At 38.9% G+C, this 18,005-nt stretch overlaps 1 pseudogene; it reads right to left on the bottom strand.

Moving 5' to 3' along the window:
* Positions 1-259: 259 nt before the first annotated feature.
* Positions 260-18,005, bottom strand: part of LOC123343660 — a 49,292-nt pseudogene continuing 31,546 nt past the window's right edge.

The raw sequence follows: 18,005 nt of genomic DNA, 5'->3' as shown, positions 1-18,005 counted from the left end.
GCTTTCAAGTGACAAACCAATTTAAAAACAATTTGACTCCCAAGACAATCAAGAAAAGGGAAAGACTAAGTTGAGGCAGGTATTCCAATGCAATTACCATCATTAACCCTTTGGCACAGCAGCAAATCAGGAGTTTCCACTGCTAAGAGTTTCTTTAAAATGTCTGGTACTGGCAAATTGATTTCCAGCAGTGAGGAGTTAACACTGTGGCAATCTCTTCCTTACGGATTTTTAACGGGCTCCAGGTGGTAAGATCTATTTATACACCATATGTTAGTACTCGGATCTCAGTTTGTAAGATATAGCATTCAGCTTCTTGAATGAATATACGGAACAGAGTATCATGGCAACTGCAACTGTAATAATATGATGAAACATTAAAATTAGTGTTAATATAATAATCTGCTGTGTTTTCTTCCACATGACAAATTATTTTAACAATTAAGCTAAATCCCATCTGCTTCTTCAGAAGAAAAACACAATAAAACAGAAAGTTCACAGTCATGAACCATTATCTCTTTAAATCACATTATACAGGTTCAGTATTGATGGAGTCAATTCAACAAACGCTATAGGAGAACACGTATATGTCAGGTCAAATCAATGTGAGAACTGCAAACATAGTTACATGTGGGACAGACAAGACTGTCCAGGACCATTACAGACTCTTGTATCCTTGCTTTGCACTGTTCACATTTTTCATCTAAGATATTAGTTAATGTGCCTTGCTTCAAAGTGGTTAACAGTGACATGAAAAGTCTGCTGCCACCTTGTTTGACTTCGGTGTGTCTTTATATCATTTTTAATGGTCACCATGAGACTAGGTCCCTTGCTTCAGCTGACCATAAAATATGGCCTTGGGTATTCTCAAGTTGGCTGTATGAACAAGACGCCCAGACCAATACAGCTGAGTTTTTGTGAGCATGCTTTGAATGCCAGACATCTGACAACGATTAAGGATTTCGATATTTGGAATCTTGTCCTACTATTTGACCCTGCAAACAGTCAAACAGCACATATGGAACCGATCGGGTTCAGTATTGAACATGCCAATGGTCATCTATATGAAGTCTGTTGGATTAAAAAACATTTTCTCTCTCATGCTAACATTGATGTTGAGAGAAGAACCTTGCTTTCTAATTTCTATCTCACCAAAGGATCTTAAGAGCTGATGGATAATTCAAACCATAAAGAAACTTTGACAACATTCAGAGTTGCCCAACAGGGTCATTCATCCTGAAGATGCAAAAAGGCCACAGCAGAGCTGAAAACAGCAAAAAGTACAGATTTAAATATTTCCTGAACTGAAGATACTGTTGGTTCAGGATAGTACTCATTCAGTAGCTATGACAAGACAAACAGTATAGTCCACCCATCTAATGGGTGTGCTGTTCTTTGGTTTATATTTAAATACATTGACAGTATAGCTCTGGCGAGCTTTTATCTTTATAACACCTGACAAGAAGTATAACTACTGTATGGGTATCAAAATAATAAAAGAAAAAAAGTCCTGTCTATGAACCTTGCTATTTACCACATTCTGAAATGCTGACCATGTCTAACTCAATAGAAATTATTTGTAAAATTGCCTTAAAAACAATTATTTTCCTTCCTCCCAGATGATACGTGGGTCACAAAGATCTGACCTGCACTGTCTGTTTCTGTCCTTATGTGAGATTTGCAGATCTGGCTGTTTTGTACCCAGCTGAATCTGAACTAACCATGACCATACTAAAACCACAGCTTCTATAGCGATCATTCCACACCTGCAAGAAACAATAAAAATGGTCATCATTGCACCATAAAAATATGAAAAAACTAAGAAAAATTGCTAACTGCAAATTTATTTCCACATTTGCTATGGCACAAAAAGCATAGGATGCGAACATTGGATTCATTTTGCAGGCAAGTGCCTGCTGGGATACAGGCAAGCAAAAATTAAATACTGGGCCTAATGTTCAAATATGGCCTCCTCAGTAAATCCTGCATATTCACACTAAAATCAACACTCAGATCTGCAAAACAGGAATCTGCATTGCTGATTTAATACTCCAACTGGGAGATCTGGCTGTTTTATTAAAGTCTTCTTCTGTGAAACTTGAAACTCATTGTTAGCCCTCTAATGTGCCCTATTTTTCTGAACCTTCTTTTCTAAGGAGATAGGCTTTCCATCCTTTACTTCATTGCATGACTGCTGGATTCTAACACAGAAGCCCCTCAGTAATTCCTCTTAATACAGTTATGAATCTTAGTGCAACACATCTACATGTGTCACCGAGTCCTAGGTTTTGCATTTGGATCTGACTTACTGAAGTTGAAAAATAAAAGTGTAAAAAGCTCATGTAGTCTGAAAGCTCCTTATTAGCTACTGGAGCAAAAAATATTCCTGCCAATTATGATTTAAGTTCACTGATTTGCCTCTGTATTCATGTCTCCCAAAGAACAGAATGTGGAAAAACATATTTATTTGCTCAAAATGCTCATTTTTAGCATTAACCATGCTTCCTCTAGGAGATCCACTAACACGATACAGATTGGGATGTGGATCCAAGCCATAGTTTCTGATCAATGTTTTACTGCAAAATATTTTTGTACTTCTGATATCCACAGTGTGGATCTGTGAGGAGCATTTGCCCCTGAATATACATACACAGGGTCAGTGTAAATCAGCATATTTGTATTGGCTTCATATTTAGATTGGCATTCTACACAAGTTCCACCCTTGCCATTGTTCACTGAAGAGCATAAAATGGTTTAAAAATGATTCTCCTCTCTCAGTCCCCTCTTTAAAACCCATTTCTTAGAAAAGGTCTTTTTTCCATAGCACTCTCCCCTGACAAGTGTTAATAAACTAAATGACTGAAAATCTTTACACCTTAGAAAAAATCCCAACAAAAACATGGAACGACTAAGAGGTGCACTATCCTTCACTGCTCAACCACGCTGCTTTTGTTGCTTCACCTCCTGCCTTCCTTTGTTGTCATGTTGTCTGCCTAGGTTGTAAGCTCTTTGGATCAGGGATCTCATCTTCTGACCCACCTGCAAAAACACCTTAGCTGTTGCTTTGCTATGCAAATCCATAATTAATGTATAATAACCATTAATTCAGCAAATTCACATTCAGGCAAGTGGTAAAACGGTGTTTATACTGCAGACAGGATCACCCATAAAAGATTGATTGTGGCCTGTTGCATTATTCAACACATGCACCCATGGTATTTTTTAAATGATAAAGTAAAACAAAAATGAATTCAAAAAGAAATAATACCACTTATATGCCATTAAAATTGACATATAAACCACCAGAAGCCAGGATATGCAAAGACACAGCTGTCATTTGTACTGACACTGGGCAGCGTGACATAGTGTCAGACTTAACTTTGAATTTCCTGGCTTTGCTTGGTTTGTGTTCCAACCTTGAGACATCATTTAAATGTAGTTTGTTGTCTGCGACTATAACTATAACTCCTATATCATCAATAATAATAGGGTACTTCCCTCCTTCGGGGCAAACTCTCAAACAAATGGCTTGCGAATCAATAAACACCTTAGTCTGTTCTCTCTGAATTTATTTATTCATGAGATGCTTATCTCTTTGTAAAGTCCTTAGAAAAAATCCTTAAGCCTACCATATTGCATTGACTGTTTATCAGTTTTAAATTATATCTTATTAATTTTTTCCTTGCTGGAAATGTATCTCAGATGGTATATTTTTGTACAGAATTAAATTTATTTTTGTCTTCCTTTTCTCTCCGTGGGACTAAACTCACCAGTTAAGAACAGGAGTTAACTTATGGCTACAAGCGCCCATATATAACTGTGCTTGTATTTGGATATCCTATAAGCTACACCACCACCTACATGTAAAAGCTTGAATGCTGTAACATAAGCTCACTAATGCTTGGCTTTTCACTCATCAGTGACAGGCTGATCTGTTTTTCCCTTTGTTTTATTGCTGCTCCTTGGCAGCTGCTCTAAGCTGAGATCAGCTATATCATGGCTGAGCACAATTATATTTATAGGGTACAAAAGTACTTACAAACCCTTAAGTATAAAACTGAATCTGATCCTAAGGTCTTACCTACTGACTGTGGCAGGAAGTGCTTGCTCAAGATCTAGGACCTCAAAAAAATAATGTTTTCCTGCGGGCTCATTTGAATAATCTCACCACTCATTAAACACAGCTGCAAGGCAAGGAATGACAGAGTTCAAAAGGCAAACCAAGGGAATATATTAGTAATAGAATTATTGTCAGAGCCTTTAGGCATGTTTCCCCAATATCCCCATACATGTCAGCACCATTAATTACAATAAGAACAATTTTGTCATTTGCAAATGTTTAAAAAGACTACAAGAATATTCTACTCTGGTAGCACAAACATATATATTTAGAAACCCTATAATTAGGATATTGTAACAGCCTGTACATTTTGGGAATCAGCCAAAAGGAGTTTTCATGATTGCTGAGTTTTAAAGCCCGCATAATGTGTTATTTTCTGAAAACATTTGCTGATTCGATTTAAACTATATTGTTTATTAATCCTAGAGAAGCTACAAACTGCATGAAAAACACTCTACTCAGAGATGTAAGTAAGGTCATATTTTGCTTGTGTTTTTACATATTATTATCATTAGGACATGTGTTCATAATCTGTATCCAAATGGCAGCCACTGGCACATCAAAAATGCACCATTTTCTGCCTTTTGTCAAACTGGTGGCATGCTTTTGACACATATTTACTAACACACCTGTTAAAGCAAGATGATAGCTTGGGAATAGAACTGTTTCTCTCAATTCAATTTATACAATTTGAGAATGCCAAAATGCTTTCAGGGTACCAAAGTGTTGATACCTTTAGTGCAATTTTCATCACTCTCTTTGCTAAATAAAATAAACTATCCAGTATGGCTCTGGAGATTGGAGTGTTGCCTTTTTTCTCTCTCTACAAATCAAAAGGGTTTTCATTCTTTGATATTTATCAACTTGCAACCAGAGGGAAATGTCAGAAACACAAATCCCTCTCCCCCCACCACCACAAAAGGCATCTAGAAGTAGTGATTTTAACATATCCTATTTTTTGGGAAGGTGGATGTGGGGAGAACTTTGGGGACACCTGTGGTAGTGGACATTTCCCCAATACACTATTGTAATCAGAAGTAGAAGTGGCTAGAAGGTATTTTCTACACAGTACTGCTACTGAGCTAAACAAATGGAGTATGGGGATTGCTTGTGAAAAAACTGTAATTCTGAGGAAATTTACTTGGCTACAAACCATAAGAAGTTTAATAGATGCTGCTTCTTTAGGGAGAATTAAATGCAGGTGAAGAAAGTTATATTATGAACGCTTTAAATAAAAAGGACTGCTGAGGAAAGAAAACAAGCAGCATGTAGACATCCAGCCACTTCTAACTCACTTGTAAAACTTAGGCCTTGACTCTTCAAAGACTTACAGACCTGCTTAACTTTAAGCATGAGAGTAGTTCCACAGATTGCAATGAAAAGTCCTTAAAGTTAAGCATGTGCATAAATCATTTGCAAGATTGGAATGTGGCAGGTGGGGCTGCTCTGTAACATCCCCCTATGGGACCAGGCTGGTACTGCAGGTGTTTCCTGCCTTAGTCCATACGTTTTGGCTGCCTGCTTGGAGCAAGGCAGCCTGTGTTGTAAACCTGGTTCTGGGGCTCTCGTCTAGCACTATCCCAGACTCCCTCCGCTGTGCCACTGAGAAGAAGCAGGCAAGTGTTTTTAACTGGCCTGCTAGGTCTTGACTGGCCAGTATTTCCCCCAGGCCACTCTAGACCTCTGGAGGACTGTCTTATTGATAACCCAGTCTGAGTGGATTTTTCCTGAGCAAGGGGGTCAGGGTGCTGATGCTTCCAGCAGGGGGCAGACAACGCCTGACAGAGCGTGTCACATGGGCCTTACACCCATTCCTGTAATCTGATTCATGTGGGGACACCCTTTAGACATCATGGAGCCCCACTGATGTTTACAGGCCTCTACACCTTGCAGGATCAGAGCCTTAGCTGATAGAAAATGAGCTGAAAGTGGCTGTTATGACAGATGGGTTTCTGGGGGAGAGGAGAAGGGTTCAAATAAAACCTTAAATAAATAGAAAAGTTAGACAAATAAATCAATAAGCAATGAATATGCTGAAAAGAGTAGAGGAAAAGTGTCTAAATTTTACCTTCTGATTTCTCTCATCTCTGCTATTATGAACTATTTTTTTTAAACAAAGATATTTGAAATTGATTGGCCATACTCCACTATCAATAATGCACAACACAGTATGCTTTGGTAGGCTATTGATGCACTTCTTGCGTAGGTGAAAACACCATGCTTCAGCGGTGCCAAAACTCTTAGAAATTACATAGTCTTTAAGAGGTAAACCATTTAACAGGCAATAGTAACAGAAAATTCCAGGAGGTAAAAGAGAAATGTTGTCCTCTATCAGAAATTCAGACACACAATATTGACCTCTGATTTCCCTTGTAAAGCTATAATCAGATATAATGTGAGGAGAAATAGCAAATATTACATTTCCCAGTAACTGAAGGATTTATAATATACAATATGCAAAACAACTGCCTGCTGGAATCCAAAAGCCACAGTGAATTGAAAGATGGGAGAACCTTTTTCCTTACTAGTAAACAAGATTCACATTGAGAAGCAGAAAGCACTTTTAATGCCAAACCACCTCATGCGAAACTTAGTGAAAATAGCTACTTTGACTCATCACAGCACATTAGGCAATCAGAGAAACAGATGAAATATCATGTGACTTTCACCTAGTGACCAACCATCTCAAAATTATAAATGCAATGCAAAATTTTTCCCTGTATGTTTGCCAACACCCATGGAATGGCAAAATAAACAAACAAATAGTGTGAAACACATTTACAGAAGAAGGTTGGCCTTGGAAAAGGATACTTAGGAGGACTTTTGATGTTTGACCTGAAGGTGTCATGCAGCTCTAGCAACACAGTTTACCCAGGCAATCTAAAAGTTTGCACATATTACCTCACACAAGGCCCACCAAAACCTACCGCTATCTTTGTTTTGCCGAGTAAACCTGTTTCAGGAAGGAAGAACTGTAAAGATGTCAAAAAATGGTAGAGATCTCAAATCTTCACATTAATACCAAACATTTGGTTATCAAGGCACTAACAACATAGAGTGCAATTGTGAGTCCAGCTGTGCTCCCGCACAAGGGAGCAAGGGGGTGTAAAAAACTCAGTTATCCCCCTGCATGGGCTGCTCACATCATGAGATCCTGCACAAGAGGCGAGTGGAGAAGATGGTGTCAGGTTGCTAATCCCACGTCCCTGTAGGTGGATGGGATGTGAGGAGACAGGGGCAGGGAGTGGGCAGAGCTTTAGCTCCATCCCTCTCTCCCAAAGTAGCTGGAAAGGGCATCTTCCCTCACAGAGCCAGGGGGAAGCAGGGACTCAGTCACAATTCAGTACCTCTCTTGCTCTTGGGTAGTGCAGCGATGTTCTGCCTTTTTCTTGGGCTGGATTGCAAGGTACTTTTCCCGTTCCAGTGCACGGGGTTGTGCAAATGAGATTAAGGAGTGCATAGTTGTGTTTAAACAAATATTTTGTTCTTTTGGAGCCTGATCTTGCAAACACTTAGGCCAGGGGTGGGAAATCTTTTTGGCCCAAGGGCGACATCTGGGTATAGAAATTGTATAGCAGGCTATGAATACTCACGAAATTGGGGTTGGGGTGTGGGAAGGGGTGAGGACTCTGGCTGGGGTTGCGGGCTCTGGGGTGGAGCCAGAAATGAGGAATTCAGGGTGCAAGAGGGGGCTCTGGGCTGGGACTGAGGGGCTTGGAGGGTGGGAGGGGCATCAAGGGGTGGGGGGGTAAGGCTCCGGCTGGGGGTGCAGGCTCTGGGGTGGGGGTGAGGGGCTTTGGAGGGAAGGAGGGGGATCAGGGCTAGGGCAGGGGGTTGGGGTGCAGGGGGAGGCTCAGAGGTGCAGGCTCCGGGTGGCCCTTACGTCAAGCGGCTCCCAGAAGCAGCAGCATGTCCCCTTTCCGGCTCCTATGTGGAGGTGCAGCCAGGGGACTCTGCTGCGTGCTGCCCTGTCCACAGGCACAGCCCCCGCACCTCCCATTGGCCACGGTTCCCAGACAATGGGAGCTGCAGGGGTGATGTTTGGGGCAGGGGGCAGCGTGCAGAGCGGAGCCCCCTGGGTGCCCCTATGCCTAGGAACCAGAAAGGGGACATCCCGCTGCTTCCGGGAGCTGCACAGAGTGGCTCCCGACCCTGCTTCCCAGCTGGAGCACTGGAGTGGGGCAAGCCCCAGACCCCACTCCCCAGTGGTTGCTTGAGGGCCAGATTAAAACGGCTGGCGGGCCAGATCTGGCCCATGGGCTGTAGTTTGCTCACCCCTGATTTAGGCACTTGAGTAACTTTACTTGTGAATTAGTTTACTCAGATGTGTGCGTTCACAGGATCAGGTATTTAGCTAACTACTGCACAACACCAGCTGCTTTTAGCCTTTCTATATGTGAACAATTATCAGGCCACCAGTCATGAGCAAGATGGAAAGAGCTTGCACAATATTTTGTTTCACAGGGAATTAAAACCATTAAAAGCCAAGAGACTATCTCATTGCAGAATTTAATTAGACTATTATTCAATGGTTTGTATTTAGTTCAGTTATTTATATTTAATGTGGCTGCAAACAGCAAGCAAGAAGGTTGGTTCACCAGAGTAATGATTCATTATGTTAGTAACTAAACTCTTGAGACTTTGCAATCCTGACATCTCTGGTCAGGTCAGCTCCTGTTATTAAGTTTCTGGAGTCAAATTTGAACTATGTTAGCATTGTTCTTCCAGAGAGGAAAAGAAACTGCACCAGGAGGCATTCCAGTATCTTAGGAACAAATTTGTAGCTAGTGAATAACATGGAATGCTGCAGTGGTTCGGGTTGATTTCTGCCAATAGGTGTTTCTGATGTCAACACAAATTACTTCAGACGGATTGAGGAAGGTAAATAATTATTCTTTGGTAAGTCTGGAAGGACATGCTACAAACAGTATCTGTATAGATGAAGTGTTCTGCTGAAATTGAACTGCTACTATTATTCAGCACAGAGGGTCCAAAATCATCCCTAGCATTTTAAACAAAGCACATTCCACAGAGATGAAAAACAGCAAACACAGACTCTGTTGTTACAATTGACTACTACCTAAAGGATGTACACTACCGCGCTATGCTCAACAGCACACCGGAGGAAAATACTTTGAGATTAAAACACACAATCAAACAATCAGATTTTTGAATATAACAGAAATAAGATGCTACAGGCTTCAGAAGACCTTCCCCCACCATCTCTTATGTTCCATTAACCTGGCCTGCAGCCTTGAAGTTTATCAGGGCTGCAAGATACTCTTGAATGCCCTGATCCGTGATAAGGGTTATCTCTTTCCTAGATTGAAAAAACAGAGATGTGCCAGCCTGGGGCATTTGCTGGTAACTTATGAACAGACACGGGGCAGGTGTGGGGGTGGGTCATTTTGTTGTTTTTTGACTATTTTCTTTAACAGAATTTGCAAATATGTCAGTACTCTGATTGGGTTTGACCGTTCCATTTAGTCAAAATGTATGTTAGCAGTGAATTTTTTGAACAAAATTACTAGTGTGTATAACAAAGTTATAGGCTGATAGAGACATAGCAGACTTTAGCAAACCTCTGGAAAGTTAAAGGGTGTATTGAGAGTTTTGAAATATTCAGTGATCATGAATTACACATGGTATAAGGAACCTAAATAAAACAGAATAGTAAAGAAAAATAGATCACTTTTTATCCAAAATGTTTTCAAAGTGCTTTACTTCACTAATGGGCCAATAAACAAACAAACAAACAAATAAATCATACTAATAAATAATAAATAACAGAAGCTATCCTGCACATTGAAATCCTTTGCATATAGGTATATAGGAATCGCTTATAGGCCTTGCATATGTAAATCATTTCACCCAGTTGCTTTAATGTAATTGCCTGTGAGGTGAAACTCAGTAACTGTTTAATATTGCCAGCAACACTGGGCAACAGTTTAGGACAGCAAGTGAAAAATAACTTATTCAATAGAAACTATAGAATTTTAGTGAGGCAGAATGTAATCATCCAAACTGGAATTTAGCCAGGACACTTAGTTACATCATCCTATATATACTTATGAAAAACAATTTTGGGATCTTTAATGACCACAAAAGGCCAAGATGTCAGATTTACATGTCCTTTGAAAGAGAGCTCAACAGCACACTGGAGAAGTATGATCTTGTGGCTAAGGCACTGTTAGGGACTTGGGAGATCTAAGCTCAATTGCTGGCACAGACCTCCTATGTGAGTTGGGGAAGCTAACTAATCTTTGTGTGTTTCTATTTCCCTTCTGTAAAATGGTGATGATAATGCTTAATTTCTCCCATCCTTTGTCTGTCTTGGCAAGTTAGACTGTAAGATCTTTGAGGCAGGGACTGACACACTTCACCTGCAGAATCAGGCTTAGAGCCTCTGGGCACTACTGTAACATATATAACAAATAACAATAATAACAGTGCCCCTAATACTGTGCTATGGCAGTAGCTCAATAGTGACTCAGAGGATAAAGACATAAGTAGTGGATACCAAATATATAAATCTGGAATTAAATAATGTATTTCAAAGGTGCTGTTATAAAAGAATTAAATACCATAAATATAAATCATATTATCTTAACGACCTAAAATATTAAATATCATAGTACTTAAGAAATATTAAGTATCAGAGGGGTAGCTGTGTTAGTCTGGATCTGTAAAAGCAGCAGAGTCCTGTGGCACCTTATAGACTAACAGATGTATTGGAGCATGAACTTTCGTGGGTGAATACCCACTTCGTTGGATGGGGTATTCACCCACGAAAGCTCATGCTCCAATACGTCTGTTAAGAAATATTAAATGCACCGATAGGGTGTTAAAAAGTTTATTTAATTAGCTATTGAATTATAGGAATTTAACCTAAATTCAGAAATGCAGCTTTAGTTGTTGCCCAAGAATGACATATAGGACTTTAAGCTTGTTCAAGCTAAAACTAGCTAATCACGTAGTGTAAGTGAGTTTTTGAAAAGAGGGATGAAATAATTGAAAGTTAATCATTTTAAATGATTGTTCAGTAGATTAAAAAGAGAGTTTAAATAAGTGAGCTTTATTAGGAAACTGAAAAGTACAAAAGAAAGGGAATTTCAAGGACCAAGGTGCTACTCTTCATAGAAATGCTTTATCAGTGGAAATGCAGACAACCAAATTGTTACATAAATCTGAATCAGTGCTTAAGCTGCTACCAACAGAGAAGAATAACTACCCCATTTACAATAATTAATATCATTAACATAAAGGAAATTGATTAAGTTAACTCTAGAGAGAATTAAAACTGTTTAAAAAGCTTTGAAGAAAGAGCCCCTGAAATGACAAGTGTCAGTTTAATAAATAAATCCTCTTTCTAGAGAAACATAACCACAAGGTCAAATAGTAATATTTGCTATATTAAATTAATGAATGAGTTCAACATGATTTATTTGTTACAATAGTAGCAGTGATAGAAATATTAGTGCTTATATGCATTTATATATTAGAGATCAGATTAAATATTTAAGTTATATGTTGGGGAAATGTTAATTTGTACCATTTAATTTGTAAGTTGGAAAAGGCCATGTGCTGTGGAAAATTTCAGGTCCAACCAAAGTAAAGTGGGAGTGTTACAAAAACTAGGTAACAATAAAGCTAGTTACTACCATATTTATGGTTAAAAATACACAGATTGTATACTCCAAAACACATACAAAGAACGTGAGATAAAGAATAATGAACAGTTGCACTCAAACAGAAATTATCCATTTCATCCTGCTAGTAACAGTGAAAGATCTAGCAAAGATAAGCATCTATTACTTGTATCTCTCTTATTTTCAACTAATTCACCACCATATTCATTTGCTTCTGTGTTGTGTCTCCATCCCCTACCCCTTGTTGTTTGTAAACCCCAATGGGCAGGAACTGACTCTTTCTGTGTTTGTACAGAGTCCTGCAGAATGGGACCCTGACTGCAATTGGGGAGTTTGGGAACTACCATAATATACTTATTTTCTGCTACCACTAACCATCATACTTGGGGAGTTATTTCCTACACAATGAAAGGGTATCAGAATCTGACCTTTAATAGCCACTACAATCTTGGAATTATGTCTTAGCATCTTCACTTACCAAATGCCAGAAGGATGAATACAAAGTTCCTCACACATCAACAGTAATTTTGACTGCATTATCAACTTGGTTTTCTTTTAAATTAAAGAGTAATCTTGAGTCTATTTTTTGCTTAAGCAGTTGCAATCAAAGGAATTTGTGAGAAAGCTTAGTATAGTCGGTTAATTTTAATGAACTATGTTGTTATGTATATATAACCTATTGTTCTTGCAGCTCCCCTGATTTTCTTCAGTTTCCCAGTCAGGTATTAAATAATTTGGACCTTGCTGAGTTTTGAGATCTGACAAGATCACGACTTGATGTGTATTGTTATCTATTAAAAGTCACTTAAGGCAACTGCTGATACCATGGTAAAATTATAAACTTGACAGCAGACTGTTTGTTCAAAAGAACCTAGTAATTTTATTTCCTGAAAACATTTTCTGTGACGTGAAGGAAATGTCAAGATAAAGACAACAATTCATGGGACATGATATCAAGTGTGGGTTCATTGTGCTATTTTATGCTTGTGAATGGATGAATGCTCCTGGTTTTCTGGCATTCATAGGTTAGGTGAATTAGTAGATATATAAAAAGATTAATTCTCAGAAAGCTTGTACACTGTTTTAAGGTTTTCATCTATCAAAACACTTAAAAAGATTCCCCAGAAATCCCTTCTTCTCCCTCATTCCCAAAAATTTGAATTAATCATGGCAGGAATAGATGGTCCTAAAGATTCCTTTTCTGGGCAGCATTTTTTTTCCAATTTGTCTCATATGATGAAAAATAATTAAAAGGCAAATTACTATTATTTTATTAAAATAATTAATAAATCAACATGAAAATAAAGGCAGAGGCTGACAATCTGAAAAAAGCAAAGCAAGGAAATAAAAAAATTAAGGCCTCCAATCTTAGGGGGTCTGTCTTCACTGCAGAAAAAAAGGTATGCTCTTAACTTGGGTTAGGTACCTGAGTTAGCTAATCTGGATTAAAATAGCAACGAAGACACAGCAATGCAGCTTTTAACTCAGGCTAGCAGCTTGAGTTACAGCCTACCGGGGATTCAGGGGTTGAACTCAAACCGCTAACCTAAATTGAAAGCAAATTTGCTGTTTCTGCACTGCTATTTTAATGTGAGTTTGCTATCTTGGGTTTAGCTAAACCAAGTTAAGAACATTTTTTTTAATGTATCTAGGAGCCCGGTTATTTGGCAAGTACATGTTCTGTTCTGAGACTTCTGCTGTACAGTGGGAGACTAGAAGGTGAAGTTTTAGCCCAGTTCTGAATTCCATTGCTTTAAACTACTTAAGCCAAATTTTTACTTTTTTGGTAATACAAAATTGCTTATTCTGAATGAGACAGACAAATCCAAAATCTAGCAGAAGAACTGTTATTTCGAGCTATCTTTGTTTTCAATTGTCCTATGATAATTATGGAGTTTAGAAACTATTATGACAGATATGGCAATTTCCTGGACAAACCTTACTGAATTAAGTTAAACGTTATTGAATTAAGTTTAAGTAGTTTAGGAGTTCATTGTATTAAAAATGCAAATGTTTATGTATTACTGTGAAATTGTAAGTAACAGCTCCAAGGGGGAGCTCTGACTAATATAAACCCTGGGAAGCGTTATGAGCCTCAAAGCACTATGTGAAACAACGTGTACCTTTAAAGTTAAGTGGATTTCCTAGGGGGCAAGGGAATGCAAATTTCCCACCTCCAGACTCAGCCTTTTGAAGCTACCTTCTGAGGTAGGGACCTTTTATGTGCTGATCACCTGTTACGTGAAGACAGATCAAAGACGTGACTCACAGATTCATGGGGGTGAGTCAAGTGGTTATGAACCTGTAACCGCAGGAAAATCTCTTGATGGGATTTGAAGGGCTTTTCACTGGCTAGAGCCCTTTTGGGCGTGGGGCGATAAGCTTATGTGATAAGCTTATTTATATGCATGTAGGTTCTTTTATTGTGTTTTCTCAGTAGTGCTTCACCTTAAGAATAAATGTGCTTGCTTAGAAAGAGCTGTGTGATAGCTTAACAGTAGCAATTACATTATTTATAGCGTCCGAGGAAGGTAGATAAAGCAGGTGTGCTTAAGGTGGGGAGGGAAATATGCAGCCTGGACATACCCTGGTCAACAGGAAGAGAGATACATGTCTCTGCCCAAAAGAGGTAATATGTGGAGAGCCAGAAGCCTGAGAGTGGATGCCCTTGCTGGACCACAGAGTGGGAATACAGGTGCAGTTGTGCCAAACTGTGACAACTGCACCTCAGAATTACAAACAGAGAGATACTGACAGTCACATATGCCCCTTTTAGAATGTATCCACCAAAGATCCAGGCATTCACAAAGAACAGAACTCATATATAAGAATGACATAGGTAATAAAAGTTTAAAACACTCACACCAAAGAAAATCCATAGATGGGAAAGCATTTTACCAGGTTATTTTTTCCTGAACAGTCTCACGCGTTCTGCTAGTGCTTGAGTGGGTGAACAAATTAAGTTTACAGATTCTGTAAAGCAATTCATTCTGTCTGAATATAATAGCAGTAATTTTTCATGTAAGTCAGCAAAATACAGTTCATAAAGGAAAAATACTGCCATTATTTTTAACTCTATTGTTTTTATTCAATCCAAGTCTGAACTGGGGCTAAATAATCTACTGTGTAAAAATTAAAAATTTTAATTGTATGTTATTCCAAAAGAATGAGTAGCAGGGAGAGAGGAGCCTAATGTCTCAGCAGTAAAATAATCTAGGGAGTGTATTTCAGCAAAAATGATTACTGATATCTATAACGGAATTGTAATAACTCAATAGTGGTTTATAAATTTTTGAATCACTCTGCATTTTTTATTTGACAGCTAGCCAAGTTCCAGTTTTTAGCTATCCTCTGTGTATTAATAATACATTACAATAAATTCCTTCATAAACGTGGATACTCTTTTCTCACAGAATATTTTATTTTTGCCAGTAAAATATTGTTTCAGGTTTATAATCAGTTCCTATTTGGTTTGATCATGCTTAGCACGAAACCAAGATATTTGCTGTCATATAGCCACCAATATTTATCTCATAGAATGAGTTGTTCTACTTGAACTAATTCAGTTATTAATGAACTGATCCACCCTATAGCTTGTAACATTTGACTGACTGAAGGCTAAATTCTGCAAAGACTTTTGCATGTGAATAACTGTACTCACATGAGGATTCCCTCTCATTGACTTTCAAAGGACCACTTACCTAAAAGTAATTGTACTCATGTGCATAGGTCTTAGAGGAATCAGGCACTACATTTTTACACAGTAAATATTTGAATAATCCTTAGTTTGAATATTCTAACAAGAGTTGGTCAATAAATAAATAATTTACTGTCCAAAAAGTTGACCAAAAATTGTCAATTTTTTGTCAAGTTTTTGCTTTTTTGACCACCTCCCCAAAATTTTTTTGAAGAAAATGTATTTTCTTGCCAAAATGTTCATTAAATTAAAAAGGCTTTTTTTCATCAAAAAAGAATTTGGACAGAAAAAAATCAAGCAGATTTAATGTTGACTTAGTCACATGGAAAATGATTTTTTACCTACGTAGTTACACAAGTATATCACTGACCTACAGCATAATTATAAATGAGTAGTAGCAAGAAAATTAATTGATTGGGAAATATTTGATGTAAAAATAGTTTAGCTTGACTCAGTTACCATGTTTCCTATGTGCTTCTTTCTTACGATTTTCTATTTGTTGGTACAGTGCCTAGCACCACACTCTCAGGGTGTGTCTTTCTGACCCAAGTCAAGGAGTTTTCATCTTGAGAGGTACTCTCTTGTTGACCAAAGAGGTGACAGTACTAATTTTTGCAGGCTCCAAGAATAAGACTGAATAATTCCGATGTTGTCAAGAGACTGAGAACCTGATCACTCACATGCAGAAGATTAAGAATTTCTGCTGGAGCCTCCTGATGGTGATTTCTAGTTTCCATGTCCTCTTGGAAAAAGGGGAAGCTAGCCCTCCATCTGAGTCTGTAACTGCTCCTGGATTGTGTGGGAATGAGAGAAGTTTTTCAGGCCAAGAGATTTTAACCATAGAGAGCAAGAAACAACTTGGGGATCATTTGCTGGATCTGCCAGTTGTTTAGGTAGGAATTAAGTAAGTACTAAAGGGGGTTTGCTTTCAGAAGTTAATTTTCTTACGGGAAAATAAGCCATGTCATTTAGAGCTCTATTTTCATTGAAAAGTTCTTTATGGAAAAGATCACAGAGTAGGTTTCTACGCCTGGCTGGCCTATTCTGGCTAAATTTTAACTGGCTGTGAAAGCTCATTTGGCTCATTCCCATGAAGAGCCAAAGAGGGGACTGAAGGTGGAAGTTCATTAACTATCACCACTCCTGTGCAAAACTCCAAGTAATTATACAGAGCCAACAAGATATCCCTAAGTGCTGCAGATATATTGTTCTTATTTTTCAAAATTAATCTAGCTGGACTCGCAATGATACATCCTCTCAATCATAGCTGCAGAAGCTTTGGATAGAATGAAGTTTGATGTCTTCAATTTGGAATAATTTCCTCAGCAAACAAAGCTGATATAAATAAATGGTCTCTTGCCTGCCTATGTTCATGTCCATCTGTTTGGAAGGCACAGTGCCCATTCAAAAGTTGCCCGGAACCTTGGCATAGAAGATTTGTGCCAAGCTTTACATGGCACTCTGCCTAACCCTGCAAGTGCCATCTTTTCTGCCATAGATCCTCACGCTGAACAAGAACTAAAGCGCTGGCACCAAAGGCCTTTACACTTGATCACACCTGTTGTTAATACTGTGCCAAGACTAGGCCACCAGAACAAGGCAGATAAGGAAAATGTGGCATTTATAGGCATTTCAGACTGCCAAGTTTGTAATTCAGTGAATGTCTTGGAACTTCATGGACACTACGCGTGGAATCTAATTGTCTACAGTTTTAAAGAAATCACTGTCTTTAGGGTGTCCTCACATAATAACACTATAGACAAAATGAACCACAAAGATGTAAATTAAAATTAACACAGTAGTTATGCCCTAGCACCCAACCAATAGTCAATCACCCCCCAAAAGTACAATATAAATGGACTGCTCAACACCAAAGTGTATGATAGCCCTTCAAAAGCAAAATTATTGAGGCACTGTATGTGTTTGCTCTGCCTGCACAGCATTAACAGTGAGGATCCTAAGAAAAGATCACATACTATATTGTAAACGGGTTGACTCACACCCACGGCGCCTCCTACTGGTGACTCTGGGGAATTAGCTCTCTCCAGCCCAGGAGCGCCCTCTGCAGGCCAGTGATCCTGTTTTCTACTGGCCCCCGTGTCCCTCCCAGGACCCCGGTGCCCCTTTGACTGGGTCCCCCCCTCCCAGGGGAACCCCCACCCCACTATCCCCACTTTGCCTCAGCAGTGGCTACTGCCAGTCATTATCTAGCCCCACACTCTGGGGCAGACTGCAGTATCAGCCTACTCATCACAGGCAAAGGGGTTTGGAGCTGCTGCCTTGGCCTACCCCTGGTCTTCACGGCTGAGGATGTTAGGGAGATTCCCAAACCTGAGCTGGCTTTTGTAGGTGACAAATCTGAGGAACTGTCACAGATTGAAGTGTCACTAGAGGAGGTTTTGGAATTAATTGATAAACTCAACATTAACAAGTCACCGGGACCAGATGGCATTCACCCAAGAGTTCTGAAAGAACTCAAATGTGAAGTTGCGGAACTATTAACTAAGGTTTGTAACCTGTCCTTTAAATCGGCTTCGGT

The sequence above is a fragment of the Mauremys mutica genome, chromosome 1, assembly GCF_020497125.1.
Source record: "Mauremys mutica isolate MM-2020 ecotype Southern chromosome 1, ASM2049712v1, whole genome shotgun sequence".
Classification (NCBI taxonomy): domain Eukaryota; kingdom Metazoa; phylum Chordata; order Testudines; family Geoemydidae; genus Mauremys; species Mauremys mutica.
This window is presented reverse-complemented; position numbering and strand designations above follow the sequence as displayed.